Here is a 25,880-nt window from a genome sequence, read left to right on the forward strand (position 1 = left end):
TTGAAAATTTACAGTGCAAATATGGTGTGCACCATAATTTTCAACTTCTCTACTTCAAAAATCAATCAAATAAATAAAAGGTGTACTGAACTGTTCAGCCATATCAAGAGTGCACCAAGCGCCTGTGCTTGGTTTGAACAGTCATTTTATATTCACATACTCCTTTTAACCCTTCAATTACCAGAAAATTATTGATTTATTTATTTGCCCAGGATGTCTACTGACAAAGTAAAAAGTGAAGGGCCTAAAAACCTATGCATTTGCCCATATACTGTTAAGATAAACTAATAGCATTACATGTTCAATAGGACTGAGCTCCTTTGAGAAAACCTGTTGCCAGAGTCAAGACAACCGATGAACGTCTCCTGGAGACGAGCTCGCAGAACCTAACAGGCAGGTTCAGCTCTGGTAAAAGTCTAATGCTAAGGCTATGTGCCCACGTAGCGTTTTTGCGGCGTATTTACAGCCGCGAAAACGCTTGTAAAACAGTCTGCCATGCAAAGCAATGTGAATTGGGATGTGCTGTGCACATGATGCGCTAATTTGTGTGCCGAAATCACATTGCTTTGCAAAAAGCAGCATGACCATTTCTACCGCGATAGGCCAAATTGTGGCGCGTGTTTATTACGGTCTGAGCATGAACCGCGATGCAAGGACCGGCCGTGGGTCTCCTGACCAAGACTTGACATCTTTATATGTCTATGAGGCCATCAAGCTCTGATCAGAAAAAACGAGCACAGTCCATGCTCAACGTGCATCTGAATTTGGTCCCAAGAACAAAGCATAAGGCCAAGTGCCCACGATGCAGAAATGCTGCTTATTTTTTCTGCTTCTCCCTGGCAGGTAAAACGCATGCGGATTTTACATGCGTTTTTTCTGCCAGATAGAAGCGTTTGTCAAGCATTTTTGCATGCATTTCTGCATGCGGGTTATCAAGCGCTTTTCCAAGCGATTTTAGCATCACTTGGATAGTGCTTGACAACTTGGTCACACTATATAAATCCATGCAGCCGGCATGGATTTATATAGTGTGACCAAGTAATAGTTAAAAATAAATAAAAATGGTAAAAAATAATTAAAACAATTATACTCACATTCTGATGGCCCGCGGTCTTCTCTCCGGTGCGTCCGGTCTCTTGTACGGCTCGCGGTGGTGTAAAAGGACCTTCCATGACGTCATTTAGTCACGTGACAGGTCACACGACCGCCGATGTCGTCATGGCAGGTCCTTTTACACCACTGTGAGCTGCCGGGGGGCCAGGATGCACCGTACAGGAGACCGGAGGCCATCAGAAGGTGAGTATAATGTATATTTTTTATTTTAATCTTTTTTTTTTTTTTTTTTTTTTTTCCCACAGGTACTATGGTACCCAGGTCTGGATGAGAGTCTCTTCTTCACCAGACTCGTGTACCATCCGCACATTGAATCGCTTAATATCAGCATTTGCACATGTAGTCATGCGGATATTAAGCGATTCAATGCAAGTCAATGGCGGCAATTACGTCGCGTTTCCGCAAAAATAATGGACATGCTGCAGATTTTTCCGCAATGATAATCCGCAGCGGAAATTTCCGCATGTGCACAGCACATGCAGATTATCATTGGGGACCATGGGGCATGTATTACCAAGCGTTTTCGCTGCGTAAATTCCGCAGCAAAAACGCTTGAAAAACGCAAAGTGGGCACACAGCCATAAGAGCAAATTTGTAATCTGCATTTACCTATCAAGTCTGTCTTTTACCATAATAACTTTGCAGCTTGTGGGGCAATTATAAATTACCAATCAGTAGGCACAAGATGCTCCAGGACATGTTCACATTAATGTTGTGACCTACAACTGCACGATACAGTGTTTATAGCATATAATGGGCCGGAGCGATGTCCCAAAAAAAAGTGACATATTGAAAAGGTATGGATAGAAATATTTTTTCCTTAAAGTGCATCCATACAGCCTATGCACCGTGTGCAAGGAGACTAATACTATCTGCAAGTTTGTCTCTGCCAAAGGCTGGAAAGATTAGGCTGCTTCCATAGATCTTAGCATATACTCTGGCTAGCCTTCTACCATCCACGCTTTGGAGTCATAATCTGCATAAAATTATTTCTACTCAAAACTTACATTTACAAACTATAGAGAAGAACACAAAACATGGAAAGTGCTCTTATAGCATGAACAATAGACTTCAAAATATTATGTAAACATTAATTCTATGGCTATACCAATTGTACATATAGTTGCAATCAAAATTATTCAACCCACATTATAAATTAGACTTGGGCCTCATTCAGTCGTCCGTATTTAAAAGTGGACAGGAAAAAAATGGTGCGAGTGTGATCAGTGTTTTGGATCCAAGTGCCAGCTTTTAAAATCAGCGTTTTCAACAGATGGATAAATAAGTTACAAAGCTTCTCCTATCCTTTGCAGTGTTAATCACAGACAGCACACTGATGACACCCATGTGCAGTCCGTGATTTCACCGACTTGTAGTGGTACTGTTGCCTGCAATACCTAAAATAACAAAACACGTCTGAGTTTTGGCACAGACACACTGTCCGTGAAAAAAAAAAACATGAACATGTGCACTGTCCCATAGACTATAATGGGTACAGGTTTTGTGTGTGATAAGCCATGGACACAACATGTACATGCAATATGGACATTTGAATTAGGCCTTATCAATATGTACACACACTTTGTGTTTGCAATAAACCAAAACAAGAATAATTCATATAGCTGAGAAACCTAACAAATGGTTTCTCCAAATTCAATACAAAATGACACTTAATAACTACTGCATGTTCAGAATTATTTAACCCCCTCATTAGAAGCCCTCATAAGGGCACAGATTAGCAAATCAGGTGTTGTCACAAGTAAGTGGTCCAAAACATTAAAATGGAACGGTCCTGTCTAAAAACTTGTTTATTAAACCTTTAAGTAGTTGCGTGGGGTCCATAGGACTTCAAGAGATTTTGTTTTCATCATATTCCCACAAGTGTGGTAGGTAACTTTGTTTCGGTAGCTTCCTAAGCTTGGGCTCCCCTTCCTCATCAGTGCATGGCGAGACGTGGCGTCGACTACGTGTGCCACAGCAAGGTTTATGTATTAAGTAGTTTAAGTATTTTGGTGCGACTAACCTAAGGTTAATGGATACTGGCTTGAAAACAATTCAATTTACAAATTAAAAAAAAAAACAAACACCTTAAAGTGCTGGCCACCAGGGGGCTTCTTCTGACTCTGCTGATCACAGCCCATTGTTAGGCTAGGGTTCCACCTGCTTATATTCTCTCATTTGAGAGAATTGGGCAGATTAGCCCAATCTCACTCTGATCAAAGTTTGATCTGAATGTGATCATTATAAGAGAAGAAAAAAAAAATGTCTCCATCTTCTCCATTCTCCATGATAAATCGGACTGCATTTAGATGTCATCTGCGTACAGCCCGATGGTTTCCACGCACTCATTAACTTGCAAGGCTGAGTGTGAACCAAATATCAGATCAAACTCAGGCATGATGCGAGCCAGTCCGAAGGAGAGGAAAAAAAAATTCTATGGGGTCGTGCACAAGTTCATAACATTGGTCCAAGGGCAATCCAATGTGTAGGATCGCACTCGGACCAAAAATGTGGTCAAATGCATGAGCCCTTAGGCAAACTCGATCTCTAGTGATAGACAGAGCAAGAAGTGTGGATGAGGGGTGTGATTTATAAGCTAAAGCACCTCCCCTCAGCAGCCTGTAGTTACTCACATTGCAGTGATACAGCCACAGGAGCAGGGGGCGGACAATCCATTTCATCAGAATGCCCAGTGCCACTACTACCACCTTCTTAAAGGGAACCTGTCACCCCCTGGCCCCTATCACAGGGCCCAGTGACGTGCAGTCTAGATCTGCAGACCCCGCGCCTATAACGCAAGGAGGGTGTTTTTTTTCTCTCAGCCCAGTAGTGTTAAATAGGGCTGAGAGAAAAAAACACATGCTCCTTGCGTTAGAGGAGCATTACGCATGCGCAGGATCTGCAGATCTAGACTGCACGTCACAAGGCCCTGTGACGTGCAGGGGAGGGGAATATTTAAATTAAGTAGGTAGACGGGGATTTCTTGGCGTCCCCCAGGCGCCAAGCATAGGAGAAAGGATTTTATAAAAAGATAGCTCAAAGCAAGCAGACCTCTGCTATGGGCCATACCGATATGTATAGATTTACATTTCTATCACCTGTATGCCCATATTAGAGGTCTGATAGGTCCCAGGGGGTGACCGATTCCCTTTAATCAGTACAGCAGGGGAGGTTGGGCAATACATCCCAATTCTCAGGAGAATGCAAACACCTCTGCTATGCACCTTTTTTTAAGTGAACCTGACAGCTGATGCATGCTACCCGATCCACGAGTCAGACACAGATTGCATGATCTCATCGAGGTATGTTTGACTCAAACGCTGCAGCGTTTCAGATAAACTATAAAAGATACGAGGACAAAGCTGTGCTGGAGACTAGTCAGACATGCACATGACTAACTGAAAAGCAGAAGAAAAGTGGTCTCTAAAATTCTCAAAACCAGAAAAGAAACCACAAGTTTTGGAATCTGCTTCTGTGAAACAAAACTAACTTTTTTGGACTATAGGATCAGCAGTATGTCTGGAGGAGGACGAATGAATCATATACGGAAAAGAACACCTTGGCTACAGTAAGGCATTGTGATGGTTCGGTGGTACTCTGGGGTTGCTTTGCTGGCACTGTATATCTGCAGTGTGTGGCATTCATGATGGATTAAATCAACCATGGGAGAGCGCTAAAGCGTGATTGGACCTTCCAATAGGACAATAATCCCAAGCACGTGACAAAGATCAAAGACTTTGTTTCAGAAAAAGTCCTGAAAGATCCTAGAGTGGCTGTCAGTCGTCTGGCCCCATAAAAAAATCTTTGATGGGATTTGAAGCAGGCAGTTGCATCACTTTTTATACATGGTTCCAAGTGTTCTTCCATGTAAAGAAAAAAAATATATATGTTCTGACCAGAAAAAAACCCTGTGCATCAGCAAGCAGCTTTGCCATGGTCTTAAAGGGTTGTTCTGATGATTGACTTTCAGGAAAGCACCACTCATGCCTCAAGCTTACATCTTACCAAGGACTCCTGGTGGGTTTGGATCAGCAGGATTATTGTGCTGCTGTCCTGAACTGTAAACCCTCATGTCACTGATGTAGCTTTGCTTCTGAAGTGTCAGTGGAGCACAGACAAAACAAAGCTGGGTGATTTGTAGGCCTGACATAACATATGTTACAGTATGACGTCTCAACAGGCCTACAGATCAGGTTATATACATGGTTTACATGAGGATTTTCCAGCAACGTTCACCATGGAATTTGCATGGGAAATTGCACCCCGTGTATCTATCTATATAAATAAAAATGTAAATGTTCGTTTATTCAAAATCTTAAATCTCTGAAACTTCTTCACCGATTGCTTTGAAATTTTGACACAGCGTTGCATTCGAATGCATTCGTGTATCTCGACTTCTCAAAAGCGTTCGATAGCGTGCCACATAATAGGTTGGTATACAAAATGAGAATGATGGGGCTGGGGGAAAATGTCTGCAAGTGGGTAGCTAACTGGCTAAAGGATAGAAGGCAGAGGGTAGTTATAAATGGAATATTCTCAGATTGGATAAGCGTCACTAGTGGGGTACCACAGGGGTCTGTACTAGGCCCAATGTTATTTAATATCTTTATTAACGACATAGTCAACGGGATAAATAGTAAAATATCAATATTTGCAGATGACACAAAGTTATGTAAAACAATTAATACAAAAGAGGACAGTGCAGACCTACAGAGGGATTTGGATAAGCTGGGTAGGTGGAGCATTAAATGGCAAATGAGGTTTAACGAGGAGAAATGTAAGGTCATACATATGGGAAGGAAAAATGGAAGTCACCAGTACTCACTGAATGGGAAATCATTGGGGAATTCAGAGATGGAGAAGGACTTGGGCATCTTGATTGATAGCAAACTAAATTGGAGTGCCCAAAGTCAGGCCGCTGCTGTAAGGGCAAACAGGGTAATGGGATGTATCAGAAGAGGTATAGCTGCAAAGGATGAGAACATTGTTCTTCCACTGTACAAAGCACTGGTCAGACCACACTTGGAATACTGTGCTCAGTTATGGGCCCCAATATATAGAAAGGATATAAATGAGCTTGAAAAGGTACAAAGGAGGGCAACAAAATTAATAAAGGGAATGGAGGGACTGCAATACCCAGAGAGGTTGGCAAAACTAGGACTATTCAGCCTGGAAAAGAGAAGGTTGAGGGGGGGGACATAATAAATGTGTACAAATATGTTAGGGGACAGTATAGAGATCTTGCCCGGGATTTGTTCAAAAGGAGGGATATTACGGTAACAAGAGGGCATTCACTAAGACTGGAAGAGAAAAGGTTTCAGCACCAGCATAGGAAGGGGTTCTTTACGGTAAGAGCAGTGAGAATATGGAATTCACTGAGTGAGGAGACGGTAATGTCAGATTCACTAAACAAGTTCAAGCGGGGACTGGATGCATTTCTAGATACCAGGCAGATTTCAGCATATACTTAAAAATAATATAAAATAGTAGGTTGATACAGGGATTTATTCTGACTGCTGGTTTCAGAGTCGGGAGGGAATTTTTCCTCAGGTGAAGATTGGCTAAATCATTTGGGGTTTTTGCCCTCCTCTGGATCAACTTTAGCAATTACAGAACTAACAGGTCGAACTTGATGGACGCAAGTCTTTATTCGGCTTTACAAACTATGTTACTATGTTACATGCATGCTTTTATATACCTACAATGTTTAAGATTTTGAACAAACGAACACACACACACACACACTACAAGTGGCATCAAAAAGCTAGTGATGGCAAAAGCTAGTTACAAACATTAATACAATTAAAGGGTTATTCCAGCACAGCTCATTTTCACATAAAGGCTCACCACCTGATGTGGAAGTGTGCGGCCCAGGATTAACTCTTTAGAAGGGAGTTTGTAATAACAATTCACCCCCCAAATCTCTGATTTGATATATGGGCATGTAGGTTTTGGAAACCCAAGTCTTCATTCAAACACCAGTAATTTTGCTCATGCAAAAAAGCCCAATTTTCAAGTGTTTTTTGGATCAGATCGCCATCAGTGTTTTGTCACTGTCATATTTTACCATCAGTGATTTTTTTTTATCATATGCAAAGCTTTTCCTACCCATTGCAATGTTAAGGGGCAACACATGGTTGGCAAAGTGTGCTGCCAGTGGTTTTCATTAACCCATAGATTTGTATTGATGATTTTGATCTGTGATTCTAACTAAAATCAGAAAGGACTATTTTTTTGTGGACATTCCAAAAATAGAAAATAAAAAAACTAAACAAAAAAAACAGACCTGAAAAGCATCATAGCCTATAACAGGTACGTGTTCTGTCTGCAAAAAGTATGGATAGCACATGAACGTGATTCACTGATGTCTGAATGAGGCCCAAGACAATATTATACTTTCACTTAAAGGGGTATTCCCAAGATCCTATCCCAATATGTAGTAGGTGTAATAATATTAGCTAATACCTCCAATTAGAAATGTAGTATAGTTTTTCTGATTCGCTATGTCTTTCCCCATGTGCAGGCATTGCAGGACTAGGTATCTATGGTTACAAATACCGATATAGTGACCGTTAAACAGCTAGCTGCTAGTGGTCGTAACCATGGATACATAAGGTCCTGTAATGCCTGCACATGGGGAAAGACATAGCGAATCAGAAAAACTATACTACTATACTAATTGGAGGCATTTGTTAATATGATTATTATTACACCTACTACATATTGGGATAGGATCTTGGAGATGGGAATAATTTAAACCATCCATTGCTCCATTAGTGGAAAAAAAATGATGTTTTATGCAAACGAGGCTTAAGTACCCCTGAGTTTCTGCCCATCCAGTTCTATCACCACCTTCTCCTGACTGACAGATCACAGGTTGTGTAGCTAGTGAGCTATCAGCCAAGGAGAAAGCGGTGGCGCTAGGTTGGAAGGCTCCAGCATGCCCAAAGAAAATGACATATGGAATAAAGTAGTGCTTTTTTTTTTTCCCCAGTAATGGCACAATGGATTGCTTAACCCCTTTACAGCCTGTGACGTATTAGTACACACAGGCTATAATCCCCCGGTTCAGTGAGGGCTCCGGCGGTGAGCCCGCACTGAACCGATCACATGTCAGCTGATTCTTACAGCTGACATGTGCCCGCAACAGCCGCGGGTGGAATCGAGATCCACCCGCGGCTGTTAACATGTTAAATGCCGCTATCAATCTCCGACAGCAGCATTTAATGCACGCTTCCGGGAAGCGCGTCCTAAGCCCCGCCCATCGCCAACCCCGTCACGTGATAGCGGGTCACCGATGGGTGGGCATGACAACCCAGGGTCTGCAGCAGACGCCTGCAGTTGTCATGAGCTGGTCGGCGCTCATAGCACAGGACCATTTATGTTACATACAGGGGATCTGCTGATCACCTCTATGTAGCAGAGGCGATCAGACAAGTGCCGCTTCTAGTCTCCTATGGAGACTATAGAAGCAAGCAAAAAGTGAAAAAAAAAAGTTTTTAAAAATATTAAAAAAATGTAAAAAAATATAAAAGTTTAAATCACCCCCCTTTCAAAATAAAAAAAAAAACCTACATAGACATATTTGGTATCGCCGCGTTCAGAATCGCCCGATCTATCAATATAAAAAAAGGATTAATCCGATCGGTAAAAGGCGTAAAGAGAAAAAAATTCTAAACGCCAGAATTACGTTTTTTGGTCGCCGCAAAATTGCAATAAAATGCAATAACGGGCGATCAAAACATCGGATCCACCCCAAAATGTTATCAATAAAAACGTCAGCCCGGCGCGCAAATAATAAGCCCTCACCCAGCCCCGGATCCTGAAAAATGGCGCTATTTTTATTTTACCAAATTTTGGAATTTTTTTTCCACCACTTAAAAAATAACCTATACATGTTTGGTGTCTACGAACTCGTAATGACCTGGAGAATAAGAATGGCAGGTCAGTTTTAGCATTCAGTGAACGTGGTAAAAAAATAAATAAAAAACAACTGTGGTATTGCACTTTTTTTGCAATTTCACCGCACTTGGAATTTTTTTCCCGTTTTCCCGTACACGATATGGTAAAACAAAAAATAAGCCCTCACATGGCCATATTGACCAAAAAATAAAAACGCTATGGCTCTGGGAACAAGGGGAGCAAAAAAACAAAAATGCAAAAACGAAAAATCCCAAGGTTGTGAAAGGGTTAAGCCACCGTCTCACATAGCGAGATCGCTGCTGTGTCACGGTTTTGGTGACGCAACAGCGACCTCACCAGCGATGTCGCTATGTGTGACACTTTGCAGCGATCAGGCCCCTGCTGTGAGGTCGCTGATCGCTGCAAAGTGTCCTGGACCATTTTTTGGTCGTTGCTTTCCAGCTGGTCAGCACACATCGCTGTGTGTGACCAGCGGGAGCAGCGATCAGGCTGGTAACCATGATAAACATCGGGTTACTAGGGGCACACACGCACCTAGTAACCCGTTGTTTATCATGGTTACGAGCCTGCTAAAGTGAGCGGTAACCTCCTGCTCATTGTAGCAGAGTGGTAACCATGATAAACAGCGGGTTACTATGTGCGCGTGTGCCCCTAGTAACCCGATGTTTATTATGGTTACCAGCCTGCTCCTGCTTCAGCAGGCTGGTAACCAGGAGCAGGACATCGTGGAAAGATTTTTTCCACGATGTCGCTGCTCCCATGATTGTTGGTGAGCCTGCCTGTTTGACAGCTCACCAGCGACCACATAGCGACGCAGCAACGATCCCTGACAGGTCGTATCGTTGTCGGGATCGTTGCAGCGTCGCTAAGTGTGACGGGGCCTTTAAAGGGAACTGGTCATGTTCATAAATGCCATTTACCTGCAGATATAGGGTTAAGCTATAGGAAATTAGGGTTAAAAATCATGCCTGCTTGCAGCAGCTACAGGGAGACAATAAACTCCTTCCTGTAGCCACTCACTTGCAGTCATTGGGGAGGTTATAGTCACCGCTCACTATACTGAACACGCCTGTTATCACTCCCGGGTATTTTGATATAAGCCTGATCTGCAGCATGAGAGCGCCAAATGTATGAGCAGAACAAGCTGGGGAGTGATTACAGAAGGTGCTTACTGTAAGGCTATGTTCACACACGTTGCGTTTTTTTCTGCTGCTAACTTTTCTCTGGCAGGAAAACAGCTGCGTAAAAAAAGTGCGCCTTTGCCGCGTATTTTTGACCACCCATTACTTCCTATGGTTGATAAAACGCAGCAAAAACGCAGGTGTTTTCTGCTGCAGAAATGCTGAAAGAGGTGACATGCTCTATTTTCCAAATATGCAAGCAAGGCAAAAGATACGCAACAAAAGGCAACATATGTGAACAAAGACTTTGCTGGTACTGCTAGATGCAGCTGAAAATTTGCATAAAAATCTGCTGCAAAATATGCAGCAACACACAACGAGTGTGAACATAGCCTTACTGTTCCTTGCACTGCCCCGATGAGAAGAAGAAAGTGGCTGCAGGAAGGATAGAAGTTCATTTTCTCCCTGTAGCCACTTCCCCAAGTTAGGCAGGTAGCTGATGAAATAGGAATCTTGAGAGGTTTCATTCTTCCTTATCCTGCACAAACTCTGGATTATTACTGAAAGTCCTACAAACTGATTGCCTTTAAGTATGGGGAAAAAAATGCCCCAAAGGTGCCCATATACTTTAAAAAAGATTTTACACTGTATTTAGCATAAAACACGTATTATAACATGTGACAAATATGAAAGATAGTGAGTCACAAAGCAATACCAGAATTTAATGAGCAACTTTAAACTTTTCTGTGCATGGTAAACGATGGACGCAAACAAATGACCATTCACTATGGGATTTTGTTCAAACTGAATGCAACTGACACAGTAAGCAGAAAATAAAGCACAAAAGAAAAGCAACACATCACAGACTGAATTCATTCTAGGAACAGACATGACCGCTACACAAAATGTATGCGGAGAATCCCAGCAAGACCCATTAATTATAATAAAGTCCACTGGGATGTTGGAAATGTTGGAAAGTTTAACAGTAAGAATAATGCTAGAGGATACGCTAAACTTCATATCTGAAAATATCAGCAAGAAATCCAGGGGACAGAATCTCTCAACATAAATGTTAACAAAGCTTATACAAAATACCACAATATGAAACAGCAACCGATAACCTATAAGGAAACTGTATGGCCATGTTCACAAGTTGTGCTTTTTTTTTTTATTATTATTATTTGCTGCGTGTTTTTTTTATGCAAATTTTAAGCTGTCTTGTACAGTACCAACAACAGCTATGAGATTTCAGAAATCTCAAGCACACACACTGGTTCTTTTTCTTGACTGAATTGGAAAACTGCTGCGTTTTTTTAAAACTGCTGCATGTCCCTTTCAGGGTTTTTTCACCCATTGAAAGCAATGAGTAAGTGCAAAAACTGCAGGTATCTGGTTTTGTTGGGGTTTTAATGGAAAAAAAGCATGTACAGCAGTATGTGAAACATTTATTTTAAATATTTTCCAAAGTTTAAACCATAATATCTTGGTCTCATCACCTGAGAATGGCAGTTTAGGATTAGTACAGTTTAATTAAATTAGTGAGGTGTTGAAAGTAAACATTCGCAGACCAAGGTGTCAAACTATACAATGCCTGGTAAACTCATGGGCTTACCAAAGTGTGAAAGTAAACATTATCCTACAAACTCCATGCTCTACCAATGTCTTAGGTAAACTATTCCTGACCAATTAACTTCCCCCCTGCTGTTACATTTGTAATTGTGTATTTTTTCATGAACTCATGAACTTTTTTGTTCAGAAAAGTCACTTTTTTCAGACAATCTTTTTCCACTAAATAATTTGCTCAGGTGGCTTTTTTTTCTCTCCAAAAAATGGTTTTATGGTTTCACATACAGGTGCATCTCACTAAATTAGAATATCAAAGTTAATTTATTTCAATTCTTTAATACAAAAAGTGAAAACGCATGTTTTATAAAGAGTCATTACAAACAGAGTGATCTATTTCAAGTGTTTATTTCTGTTAATGTTGATGATTATGATGATAAAGTATTCTAATTTACTGAGATAACAGCTTGAAAAACGTTTTTAAAATCCAAAATGTTGGCCTACTGAAATGTATGTTCAGTAAATGCACTCAATACTTGGTCGGGGCTCCTTTTGCATCAATTACTGCATCAATGCGGCGTGGCATGGAGACGATCAGCCTGTGGCACTGCTGAGGTGTTATGGAAGCCCATGTTGCTTTGATAGCAGCCTTCAGCTCATCTGCATTGTTGGGTCTGGTGTCTCATCTTCCTCTTGACAATACTCCATAGATTCTCTATGGGGTAAGGTCAGGCGAGTTTCCTGGCCAATCAAGCACAGTGATGCTGTTGTTTTTAAACCAGGTATTGGTACTTTTGGCAGTGTGGACAGGGGCCAAGTCCTGCTGGAGAATGAAGTTTCCATCTCCAAAAAGCTTGTCGGCAGAGGGAAGCATGAAGTGCTCTAAAATTTCCTATTAGACAGCTGCGCTGACTTTGGTCTTGATAAAACACAGTGGACCTACACCAGCAGATGACATGGCTCCCCAAACCATCACTGATTGTGGAAACTTCACACTAGACCTCAAGCAGCTTGGATTGTGGCCTCTCCACTCTTCCTCCAGACTCTGGGACCTTGATTTCCTAATGAAAATTGGAGCTCTGGGACCTTGTGGAGTGCGTCAATGGCTGCCTTCTGGACATATGTCAAGTCAACAGTGTTCCCCATGATTGTGAAGCCTACTGAAACAGACTAATGGACTTTTTTAAACGCTTAGGAAGCCTTTGCAGGTGTTTTGTTAATTATTTGAATTTACTGAGATAATGACTTTTGTGTTTTCATTGGCTGTAAGCCATAATAATCAACATTAACAGAAATAAACACTTGAAATAGATCACTCTGTAATGACTATATAATATATATCACTTTTTATATTGAAGAACTGAAATAAATTAACTTTTTGATGATATTCTAATTTAGTGAGAAGCATTTGTATGTCTTCCATTGGTAACCTGTGTTCATGCTTCTGTGGTAGAAGCATAGCTGAACATTGGGAGCCTGAAAAACGCAGAAAAAAACCTGCTTTTTGTAAACAGCTCCTTTACTGCCAAGAGAGCAGGTTTTGCCTGAAGAAAAAACGCAACATGTGTACATAGCCTAACAATCACACCAGATGTGACTAAAAATATATTGTGCTGCCCTTAACTGCTAAAAGTAATGAAACTTCTGAGAAACAACTATTCAGGGAGATATAATGCGAGGGAAGTACTAGTTATCCAGCAGAGTATAAAATAAAAATGTGAGCACAGGGGGTAGAGTTGTTTTTGTTTTGTTTTTAGGAAAACTGAAAAAAAAATTAAGTTGCTTGAAAGACTCTTCCTATTCATTTCTACTGTAAAACTACTGTGCTATTTATATGTTCAGTCTTTTAATCTTTTTTTCCCTCCTTTAGGTTTGGAAAAGTGCATGTCACTTCTTTGAAGCAGCTTCTGATGGAATCTAATGAAAACTAGGTTGTGTCCTATCAGAAGTCTTCTAGAAATGTTTGTAACTTTATCTGCCTTTCTGATCTCCGCTCAGCTGATTTATGGCCATGGACTATATTAAAGGTTGAATGTGCAGGAAAAGTCTGTCAAAGCAAAGCTGTGCAAAATTTGTAATAAAACACAATTGCAAAATGTATTTTTAGACAAAAACAAGTGCATTTAAAATAAAAATACCCCATGAGGTGGCCAACACCTTTAAGAATAATGATCTGTCTTGGTTTTCCTCCCATCTCTCTGACTGCTTTTTCAAAGCATCATTCCCTGGCTGTTACACTTCCGACTGTTACTTACTTAGGGTTTCCCCTCAATCAGAAGTGCCTCTTTTCCCTCTACACAATCCTTATTGGACAAACCACAAGCAGATTTTGTTTTCAGCAGCAACTGTATGTTGAGCACACCCAATTATGAAACATCTACTCCTGGCATCACCCCACACCCTACTACAAGATACCAGTGATTGTCTGTCCGCTGTCTCCCAACATCAAGACCTCTCTTCTATATGAAATTGAAGCTTTCCAAATCGGCCTTGGTGTTTTCACCCTCTACTGACCTACCCACACATGATATTCCCATTTGTGTATGCAACCATCTTAATTCTCAGGCAGCACGCTCACTCTTGTCTTGGGGATATATTTGACTGAAATCTTTTCTCCACAACCTATATCCAATCAATCACCCGCTCATGTTACCTGCACCTCAAAAACACAACCTTTTCTTACCTTTGAAACGGCAATAACTTTCCGTAACTACGTACAAGTTAATCTGTGTTTTACTTCTAAAACTCACTAATTGTTATTTCATTCAATAAACTCTCCACGTTATCCTGAATACAGCAGCCAGGCTCATTTCTGTCCAACCTGTGCCAGTCATTGCACTGGTTACCTATCCAATACAGAGCGCAACACAAACTTATTACACTTAACCAAAGAGGTCTCCACAGTGCTGCACCGTCCTACATGTCCTCCCTCATTTCTATCTACCTCCCTAACCATACATTCTATTCTAATGATCTAAATACTAACATCCTGCATAATCTAGTCCTCCCAGACGCGCCACCAAGACTTTTGTGCTGCACCAGTTCTCTCTAATACACTACCCAAGATAATCCAGTTAATTCCCAGTGTCCACAGCCTTGGAACTGTATGGCCACTGATACAAAAAGGAAAAAAACAATACTCACAGCAGCAGCTGGTGACAGGTCCTCTGTAAGTGTGACCTACAAACATCTCTTTAGACAGGCATCACAGTTGACCCAATCTAACTGTTCTGAGTATCTGGTCTTTCTATCATCTTTTACCACACACTATGCACTCTATAGCTTCCTATCGGGACATATACAGATACTTGCTGGTGACTGGTTCATGCAGCTTTACTTGAATACCTTATATATTCTAAAGATATAAAACAACTAGCAATGGGAGAATGGATTTTCAGGACCCCGATCCATCGAGCAGGTCAGTAATCTGTGACCGCTGGACAAGAGCCTGCAAATTCGCCTTACCTCTAGGCACCTCTTGATTAACCAGGGCTCGTAGGACGTCGTATGTGTGTCCCTGCTACAATGATGATGCTTCACCAACCAGTCTAATCAAAAGAAGAGCCAGGAACATCAAGAGGTAAGAATAGCTGGCCTTCCATACAGCGATCACCGATAACGGACCTGGCCGGTGGACTGGAGTCCTGTGAATCGACTCTCCTATCTCTAAATACAAGATCTTTTTACATTTGGTGTCATACTTATTTTCTTACAGATAGTAAGCTCTTACGAGCATGGCACTCATCCTTGAACTGGTGAAATGTGTTACTCTATAGGTCTGATATTGTTGTTACATGTACCTCTAAAAAGCTGCGGAATATATTGCCACTATATAAAAATAGATATCATTGGAAGTATGGCGATACTAAGGAATTAGGTAGAACCTGCTAGCAGACAAAGGACAATTAAGAACCATTTCTACAAGAGAAAATTAAATATAAAAAAAAAAAGTTTCTAAAAAGTACAGTATGTATAGCAAGGAATTGTTAATTAGATGCAAAGTGGGTGGTTGAGGGGGTCCTTGGTTTGTCAGTAAATGTTCACATTTGCTCTTGGGTGACAGCTTATAGCATCATATATCCGAGACTATAACCTACTTGATATGTCAAAAAAGGATCGGTAGTCATTCTAGAGCAAAGTAAAGGGTACACTGATGAAAACCTGGTGCAGTTGGCATATTTTTAGAATACAAAGCATGATGGAATAAAACGTAATGTTCTTGGTTATACTGCCACCTTAGTCATTAACACAGGCATTTTTAAACTGGTTTTGAAGTTGCCCATTGATCAGTGTTAGCTGTTCGGAACTAGAGGGAGCTTCCTCTCTGCCCAGCTCGACTGACAGGTCTCCCCATAGAGACCAATCAGGAGAGACCTGTCAATCAAGTACAACCAAGAGAAGCTGGAAGAAACCACTCAGGAGACACTTCTGCCCGAGATCAGCTGCTCATCAAGCTGTGCTTCCTCTGAAACACAATAGGATGTCATAGTAGAACACACCCATTTGTAATGAGGGAGTCTGCCAGGATTTCAGTAAAGGAGCTTTCTGCTGCTCTTAAAGTCTCCAAGCCTTGCTTGTAAAGTGGAATCCGCCTCCCGCTTTACTACTACCGCTCTAACCGTCTGATGGACTGCAAGTAATGATGTAATAACCATCAGTTACCTTAACCTGCAGCCAACCAGTAACTGTTGGTCATGACATCACTTTCAGTCCAATTTGGAGCAGCCATTCAGTGGCTGACAGGTTGCCCTAGAAGCTGTTCACTGATAAAATATGTTTAGATTAAATCTCTGCAATTCCACATAATTTACAAATTATTAAAGCTCAATTGATGCTTCCCCTCACCCTGGACTCCAGTGGCTTAATTTCTGGTTCTGTTCAGGCAGGAGACCAGTGTTTTAAGCCTCATTCAGACATCTATAATTTTTCTCATATGGAAAAACAAGACCGTTCACCAGCATTTTTGATCCAATTTTCATCAGTGTTTTGTCAGTGTGAGTTTTTACCATCAGTGATTTTCACTGATTAATAAATTGTAAATTTTCTATCCATGGTTAAATCAGTAACAGAACACTGACTGCATGCCGATGCCGCTGTCAGTGTGCTGTCCGTGATTTTCACAGGCACATAGAATTCAATGCATAATTTTGATTCCGTTTATGATCAAAACCAGACACTGCAGTAATTTTTTGTAGACCACTCAGTCAGAAAAAAATAAAAATATAAAAATGCAGACATGAAAATAATCCCATAGATTATAATGGGTACATGTTGTATCAATGAAAAATTTGGATAAAAGACATGCAAGAATCACAGACATCTGGGTGAGGTGTAAGGTGACTGCTTGCTTGGCTCAGTTCAACCCCCTTCTGTCATGGCCAATGGAAGGAGACAGGGATAAAAGGCATCAGTTGGGGTTTTTACTAAAGAAAATACATTAGCAAGTAACAGTTGTGGCCAAAAGTTGAGCCACACACAAATTTTGGTTCTCAGTTTGCGGCTTCAGTTTTTATAGCGCCAATTGGCAATAACTAGATTGATATGAAAAGTAATCGGATTAACTGTAAAAGCATTGGTTACCATGAAAATTAAAGGGGTTGTCAATTATATTATATTCCCCCGCCCCCCTATGTATCCCCCCGGGGCCCCTAAGACTTCTTGTAAATACCTTCTGTTGCAGATAATGCCTGTGAGCAGCGATATCACTGGCCGCTCACAGGCATCACGTGACCCCTGGCTGCAGCCAGCTCTGATATCCACTGATGTCACGACAAGTGCTGGCAGCAGCCGGGGGCCACGATCTTCCTGGTTCCACGGTGGATGCCAGGCTGTGGGCGGGGTTACCCCCCTTCAGCATCACACCCGGCATCTACCGCGCGCTCTGACTCTCCCCAATGAAAGCACGTGGTGGATGCTGGGTGACGGCGGGGAGGGGGGTTAACACGCCCACAACCCAGCAGCCACCGCGGGGACCCCAGCGATGAGTCACACCTCACTTGTCGTGACATCAGCACGGGGTCACGTTATGCCTGTGAGCGGCCACCAATAATGCCTGTGAGCAGCGCTATCAGCAACAGAAGGTCTTTACAATAAGTCTTAGGGGCCCTGGGGGATACATTGGGAGTGGGGGGGGGTGAAGAAAAGAAGCAGTGGACAACTTTTTTAACTTTATTACAATAACCCCATTTGCACTGAATTTCAATTATGTTCTGGTTAGCACAGGAGAACGTGTTAATGAAGACAGGGCAGGTGAGATCACTGGTAATGCTGATTGAGAACAGACTGGTTGCTTTAAAAAGGGGGCTGGTGCTTGAAATCATTGTCTTCTAACAAAAGCGATCTCCAAGGAGACATATGCAGTTAAAGGGGTTGTCCAGTACTTTATATTACCCCCCCAATGTATTCCCCCGGGCCTCTAAGGATTTCTGTAATTACCTTACATTGCAGATACTGCCTGTGAGCGGCGCTATCACTGGCCGCTCGCAGGCATCACGTGACCCCCGGCTGCAGCCGGCTCTGACATCCGCTGATGTCACAACAAGTGCTGGCAGCAGCCAGGGGTCACAATCTTCCTGGTTCCAGGTGGATGCCAGGCTGCAGGCGGGGTTACACCCCCCGCATCACACCTGGCATCCACCACACGCTCTGCCTCTCCCCATTCATTGGGAAAGCAACCCAGCAGCCACCGCGGGGACCCAACGATGAGTCACGCCTCACTTGTTGTGACGTCAGAGCGGGGTCACGGGGTGCTTGTGAGCAGCCAGCGATAGCGCCGCTCACAGGCAGAAAAAGCAACGTAAGGAATTTGCAAAAATCCTTAGGGGCCCAAGGGCCCTTAAATCAGCTACAGGATTTGTTCACAACCAATGCAAAGCTTGCTCAGGAATGGAATAAGGCAGATGTCAGAGCATCAGCATACACCCTGAGACCAAGGATTTTGGAGGTTGGCTGGGTGTAAAGAGGCAGCAAAGATGACCCTTCACACCAAAAAAAAAAAAAAGGTAGACAGACTGAGTACAGTGACTGGACTGTAGAGGACTGGGTAGCCCCCTTCAGACTGTTTTGAAAGTCTGGAAGGATTGCCCAAAGAAGAAAACTGGAGCCCTAGCACGAGTCTTCTGTCATGTCAACAGTAAGGTATCCTGAGACCACTCATGTGTGGGGTGGAAGCTTTTCATCCATGGAGTGGGCTCACTCATGATTTTACCTAAGAATACTGCCATGAACAATGGTATCTAAACATTCAGGAGCAATTTAATGAACACCGCTTTGGGGCATGAAGGAGCACCATTTCACAAGGCAAAAGTGATGTGTCTCGGTGAGCAAAACATTCAAGTTTTGGGTACATGGCCAGGAAACTCCCCAGATCTCAATGCCATTGAGCACCTGCAGACAACCCTCAAAAAGTGGGTGACTAACACAGAAATTGTGATAAACGGTCATCAGTCAGGATGTGGCCAGAAGCCAACATCCGGCTGCCGGGAGAATCACAGAAGTTTTGAAAAATAAGGGTCAACACTATAAAAGAGTCTTTATATAAACTTAATTAAAAACTTGTGAAATGCTGATGATTGTACTGCTGTAATCACAGAAGCATCTGACTACAAGACCTAAAACTACTAAATGCAGCAAGTCTTGTGAAAACCAAAATTTGTCACAACTTATGGCCATGACTGTTTATAGAATTGCAGAACCGTATTCTTTTCAGGGGTAAAGATTATAGGCGAGGTGTTTATTGGTGATGGATCGAGCTGACCCGGTGACCGGCAGGACTGCTCGCTGCACGGTGTCAGACGGGCGTTTTCCACGTGTGATCAGGAATAAGTTCCCACCATACAGATGCGATACAGAACCTCACAATGGCTGCATCCTCCGGTGTCCTGTGAGTCACCCAGCAGCAGGCCGGGCCGCCGCCCCGTGTGTAGCAGCCGCCTGTACGCAGGCCCACACTGCACAGCCAGACGGAGGAGGCCGCGGGGAGCCACACACTTAGCCCTGGGCTTTTCACGGCCTCGCTGGAGAACCGCCGCGGCCGCCTCTGTCTCGGTAGCGGGAAGGCCCGTTTACAGTTTGCCCAATCCACCATGCACGGACGTACTATATACATACGAAGCTAGGGACAATGCCCTCCGTCACCTCCTCCTTCTTAATCACCCCCTTTCCGTTAACGACTACGCGGCTCTCTAAGACACTCGTTACGCTTCCGGTTTCTGTCTCGAGCTTTCTCTCCCCTCGGCCGTGCTAAGCCGCGCTCCGCCATTAATCACGTGACACGACGGCCCGCCCCTTCCCCTGACTAAAGCCAGCGGCTTCGGATTACGTCATCGCTCTTCTTTTCTTTTTTTTTTTTGTGTGTGTAACAAACTTTATTGCAAAGGAAACAGAGGACGTTGCGCACAGATTGTAAACAGTGATCGCTGTGTGTAGGTGACTTCTCCGTAATGCACATAACGTGCAGAGAGAAAAGCCTTATTGGCTTCATTTATCATAGCAACCAATCAGAGCTCGGCTTTCATATTTTTTAAATTATGGTCAAATGAAAGCTGTGATTGGTTGCTATAAGCAACAAAGACACTTTATTAGCTCTCATAAATGTCTAAATGTGCCCCATTGTGTGCAATCCTGCACAGCAACCGCTATGACAACTATTAGGGTACTGCAAAGGGTTATAAGTTACCCATCGATTTTCGTGCTGTAAGAAAATATAAAAGAAATACCCAAATTGCAGACAGGTTGGTGATTTCTCATAATGTAAACCCTTAGACACTTACAGGGGTTGTCCGGCGGTAGGGTACAAGCCTGCAGTTACTCTATATGGCTGCATACTTGTGAATCCTCACATCGCACACGCTTGTCGCTGTGAGGATTCTCCAGTGTTGGGAGTGGAAGACGCGTGACCGCAAGTATATGTTTTCCATATATGCAGTCACGTGCCAACTAGACGTGTGCGGCCTCGCTCAATGCAAGTGTTCTGAGTGAGGCCGGACACGTCTAGTCTGAATGTGACTGAAAGTATGCAAATCACATACGTGTGGTCATGTGACTACCTGTTCCTGGCACTAAAGAAGTCTCACAGTGCACGCGCTGTGATGATTCACAAGTCTGCAATCACATAAAGTGGCTGCAGACCTGTACCCTATGGTCGGACAATCCCTTTCACAAAAAGCAATGTCTCAACATAACACCAAGATCTTCACACTACCTGACCCGTGTCGTCTTGTTGCTTTAGGGTGCTTTTACATTGCATTTTTGTCCACGTTCTTTGGTCGCATCAGTGTTTAAAGCGGGCGTGATGGGGTGCACCAAATACCCACTATGGTATCTTATATACATAGATCAAAATGTGGGTGCTTTATCCTGCATTAAAAACGAGGCAATATTTCAAGGGAGAGAGGAAAGAAACAATGCAAAAAGGGGATATGCACACTAAATAGCCAAAAGCATACAAATGTATTCACGAAAGATCAGTGCACACACGTGAAAACATTAAAAACATTTAAAAACTAATGACCGAAAAGACCATGTCCCAAAAGCTTGATATAATATTGTAGGATAAACAATTACATATAAACAGAATACACCAAAGCATATACAAATAATGGTCCAACCCACTCCTAAAGCATGATAACCAAAGCTGCTGGACAGATATTAATGCACAGTAACAAACATCACAACCCCAAGGCGTCCTTATGGGGGAGTGTGTGCAAGAAATATGTCTCAGTCATACAGGGTACACGGACAAATCCTGCCAAGTAAATGTACAACCCCCTGACAAAAATTATGGAATCACCGGGCTCGGAGGATGTTCATTCAGTTGTTTAATGTTGTTGAAAAAAAGCAGATCACAGACATAGCACAAAACTAAAGTAATTTCAAATGGCAAATTTAGGGCTTTAAGAAACACTAAAAGAAATCAAGATAAAAAATGTAGTACTCAGTAAGGGTAATTTTTTTGCAGACCAAGCAAAGGGAAAAAAATTATGGCCAGGTCTTCCTCTCCCCTCCTCTGCTGCTAGGACTCATTTTGCTAGGTATAGCAGGCAGTACTCGTGGTATATATCCTGACAGATCAGTGGGGCCATAGACTTTAATGGTGCTGACAGAATCATCGTGCGCTCAGCCGTACTTCATTTTCAGACGTCTACATCTACTGGAGATGGACACTCAGATGTTGTAGATTGTGTCTGCGTGTCCACCTCCAGTAGGCATATATGCCTGAAAATGATGCACATCAGCGCTCACGTTGACTCTGTCGGCACCATTATAGTCTATTGCCCCATTGGCGCATATGTCCGAATCCTGTTTTGCATGAGGGGGGTTCGGATGCAAGCCCCAACGGGACCAATGAACGTGGACAAAAACGCAATGTGAAAGCACCCTAAAGCAACAAGACGACACTGGTCAAGTAGTGTGAAGATCTTGGTGTTATGTTGAGACATTGCTTTTTGTGAAGGGGATTGTCCGGCCATAGGGTACAGGTCTGCAACCACTTTATGTGACTGCAAACTTGTGAATCCTCACAGCGTGTGCACCTTAGCCTAAAGTTGGCCATACCCATAACATTGCAGAGTTGCCAACTGTCACAAATTTCCTGGGACTCATTGGAAGCATGAATACTGAGTATATGCAAATCCTGCGAAAAATTAGTGTTCATGGGTTGGTTAAGGTTGTCTCCAGGATTACAAGGAGCGGGACTTATACAGCCCCAAAGATCTTGGCAAATATGAGATAGTTGGACTCGCACCTTATTCATGTCCACTTTGTTTTGATGTCCTCCATATTCATGTTCACTCCGTCCATCATTCTTATACCAAGCAGGAGAAATGTCTCTGAATATCATGATCTTCCATTTCTCGGATATATCATCTCATATGAAGATAAACGTGTGGGCCCAGATAAGGTTTCAGCTATTCAGCCACAACCGTTGGTCTAAAAGCTCTCCAGAGAGATTGTTCGGCTTTGCAAACTATTACCGCAAGTTCATTAGAAACTACTCCCAAGTCCCAAGTGGAAACTCCTGTCACTTGGAAGGTTGCTAATTCTCAAAACTGGTCAGATTCTGCTGTTCAAGTAACTTAAATCATATTTTTCCATTGCTCTAGTCTTACACCCTGCTGATGTCGACTTGCCATTCTTCCTTGAAGGGGTTGCCTCTGCTGTTGATGTAGGAGCAGTTCTCTAACAAAATTCCTCTGGATCAAAAAATCATTCAGATGGATTCTTCTCCTAGACATTCTCCCCAACAGAACAGAATTATTCCATTGGTGATCATGACCGCTTAGCCATAAAATTAGCTCTAGAGGAATAATGACATCTACACTGCTCAAAAAAATAAACGGAATACTTAAACAACAGAATATAACTCCAAGTAAATCAAACTTCTGTGAAATCAAACTGTCCACTTAGGAAGCAACACTGATTGACAATCAATTTCACATGCTGTTGTGCAAATGGAATAGACAATAGATAGAAATTATTGGTAATTATCAAGACACCCTCAATAAAGGAGTGCTTCTGCAGGTGGGGACCACAGACCACATCTCAGTACCAATGTTTTCTGGCTGATGTTTTGGTCACTTTTGAATGTTGGTTGTGCTTTCACACTCGTGGTAACATGAGACGGACTCTACAACCCACAGAAGTTGCTCAGGTAGTGCAGCTTATCCAGGATGGCACATCAATGCGAGCTATGAAGGTTTGCTGTGTCTGTCAGCGCAGTGTCCAGAGGCTGGAGGCGCTACCAGGAGACAGGCTAGTACACCAGGCGAAGTGGAGGGGGCCGCAGGAGGGCAATAACCCAGCAGCAGGACTGCTACCTCCGCCTTTGTTGAAGGAGGAACAGGAGGAGCACTGCCAGAGCCCTGCAAAATGACCTCTAGCAGGCCACAAATGTGCATGTGTCTGCACAAACGGTTAGAAACCGACTCCATGAGGGTGGTATGACTGCCATTAGGCACCGAGATGAGATCCTCAGACCTCTTGTGAGATCATATGCTGGTGTGGTTGGCCCTGGGTTCCTCCTAATGCAGGACAATGCCAGACCTCATGTGGCTGGAGTGTGTCAGCAGTTCCTGCAAGATGAAGGCATTGAAGCTATGGACTGGCCCGCCTGTTCCCCAGACCTGAATCCGATTGAGCACATCTGGGACATCATGTCTCGCTCCATCCACCAACGTCACGTTGCACCACAGACTGTCCAGGAGTTGGCGGATGCTTTAGTCCAGGTCTGGGAGGAGATCCCACAGGAGACCATCCGCAACCTCATCAGGAGCATGCCCAGGCATTGTAGGGAGGTCATACAGGCACGTGGAGGCCATACACAATACTGAGCCTCATTTTGACTTACAGTTATATGAAAAAGTTTGGGCACCCCTATTAATCTTAAGCTTAATGTTTTATAAAAATTGGTGTTTTTGCAACAGCTATTTCAGTTTGATGTATGTAATAACTGTTGGACACAGTAATGTTTCTGCCTTGAAATGAGGTTTATTGTACTAACAGAAAATGTGCAATCTGCATTCAAACAAAATTTGACAGGTGCATAAGTATGGGCACCTCACCAGAAAAGTGACATTAATATTTAGTAGATCCTTCTTTTGCAAAAATAACAGCCTCTAGTCGCTTCCTGTAGCTTTTAATGATTTCCTGGATCCTGGATGAGGTATTTTTGACCATTCCTCTTTACAAAACAACTCCAGTTCAGTTAAGTTTGATGGTCGCCGAGCATGGACAGCCCTCTTCAAATGATCCCACAGATGTTCAATGATATTCAGGTCTGGGGACTGGGATGGCCATTCCAGAACATTGTAATTGTTCCTCTGCATGAATGCCTGAGTAGATTTGGAGCGGTGTTTTGGATCACTGTCTTGCTGAAAGATCCATCCCCTGCGTAACTTCAACTTTGTCACTGATTCTTGAACATTATTGTCAAGAATCTGCTGATACTGAGTGGAATCCATGCATCCCTCAACTTTAACAAGATTCCCGGTGCCGGCATTGGCCACACAGCCCCAAAGCATGATGTAACCTCCACCAAATTTTACTGTGGGTAGCAAGTGTTTTTCTTGGAATGCTGTGTTTTTTTGCCGCCATGCATAACGCCTTTTTGTATGACCAAACAACTCAATCTTTGTTTCATCAGTCCACAGGACCTTCTTCCAAAAAGAAATTGGCTTCTCCAAATGTGCTTTTGCATACCTCAGCCGACTCTGTTTGTGGCGTTCTTGCAGAAACGGCTTCTTTCGCATCACTCTCCCATACAGCTCCTCCTTGTGCAAAGTGCGTTGTATAGTTGACTGATGCACAGTGACACCATCTGCAGCAAGTAGATGCTGCAGCTCTCTGGAGGTGGTCTGAGGATTGTCCTTGACTGATCTCACCATTCTTCTTCTCTGCCTTTCTGATGTTTTTTTTGGCCTGCCACTTCTGGCCTTAACAAGAACTGTCCCTGTGTTCTTCCATTTCCTTACTATATTCCTCACAGTGGAAACTGACAGGTTAAATCGCTGAGACAGCTTTTTGTATCCTTCCCCTGAACAACTATGTTGAATAATCTTTGTTTTCAGATCATTTGACAGTTGTTTTGAGGAGCCCATGATGCCACTCTTCAGAGGAGATTCAAACAGGAGAACAACTTGCAAGTGGCCACTTTAAGTAGCTTTTCTCATGATTGCATACACCTGGCTATAAAGTTCAAAGCTCAATGAGGTTACAAAACCAAAAAAAGTGCTTTAGTAAGTCAGTAAAAAGTAGGTAGGAGTATTTAAAACAAGAAAATGATAAGGGTGCCCATACTTATGCACCTGTCAAATTTTGTTTGAATGCAGATTGCACATTTTCTGTTAGTACAATAAACCTCATTTCAAGGCAGAAACATTACTGTGTCCAACAGTTATTACATATATCAAACTGAAATAGCTGTTGCAAAAACACCAATTTTTATAAAACATTAAGCTTAAGATTAATAGGGGTGCCCAAACTTTTTCATATAACTGTATTTTAAGGACATTACATCAAAGTTGGATCAGCCTGTAGTGTGTTTTTCCACTTTAATTTTGGGGGTGATTTTTGTGTGATTTTGTTGTCAGCACATTCAACTTTGTACAGAACAAAGTATTCAATGAGAATAGTTCATTCATTCAGATCTAGGATGTGTTATTT

General features: G+C 42.6%; 1 protein-coding gene across 3 annotated transcripts in view; it reads right to left on the bottom strand.

The window, feature by feature from the left end:
* The window catches only part of WDR33 (WD repeat domain 33), a 115,550-nt gene extending 95,510 nt beyond the window's left edge, over nt 1-20,040 (bottom strand). Inside the window, exon 1 of one of the 3 annotated variants that reach the window (XM_073674587.1) lies at nt 19,857-20,040. The gene's annotated coding sequence lies outside the window, so the exon portion shown is untranslated. Of the gene's footprint in view, nt 1-19,818 lie in introns of all 3 variants that reach the window. The other 2 variants (XM_073674586.1, XM_073674585.1) reach the window with 2 other exon arrangements.
* Nucleotides 20,041-25,880: the final 5,840 nt, after the last annotated feature.

Source organism: Phyllobates terribilis, unplaced genomic scaffold (assembly GCF_046119375.1).
Source record: "Phyllobates terribilis strain yellow unplaced genomic scaffold, ASM4611937v1 Scaffold_3__8_contigs__length_932513732, whole genome shotgun sequence".
Lineage (NCBI taxonomy): Eukaryota > Metazoa > Chordata > Amphibia > Anura > Dendrobatidae > Phyllobates > Phyllobates terribilis.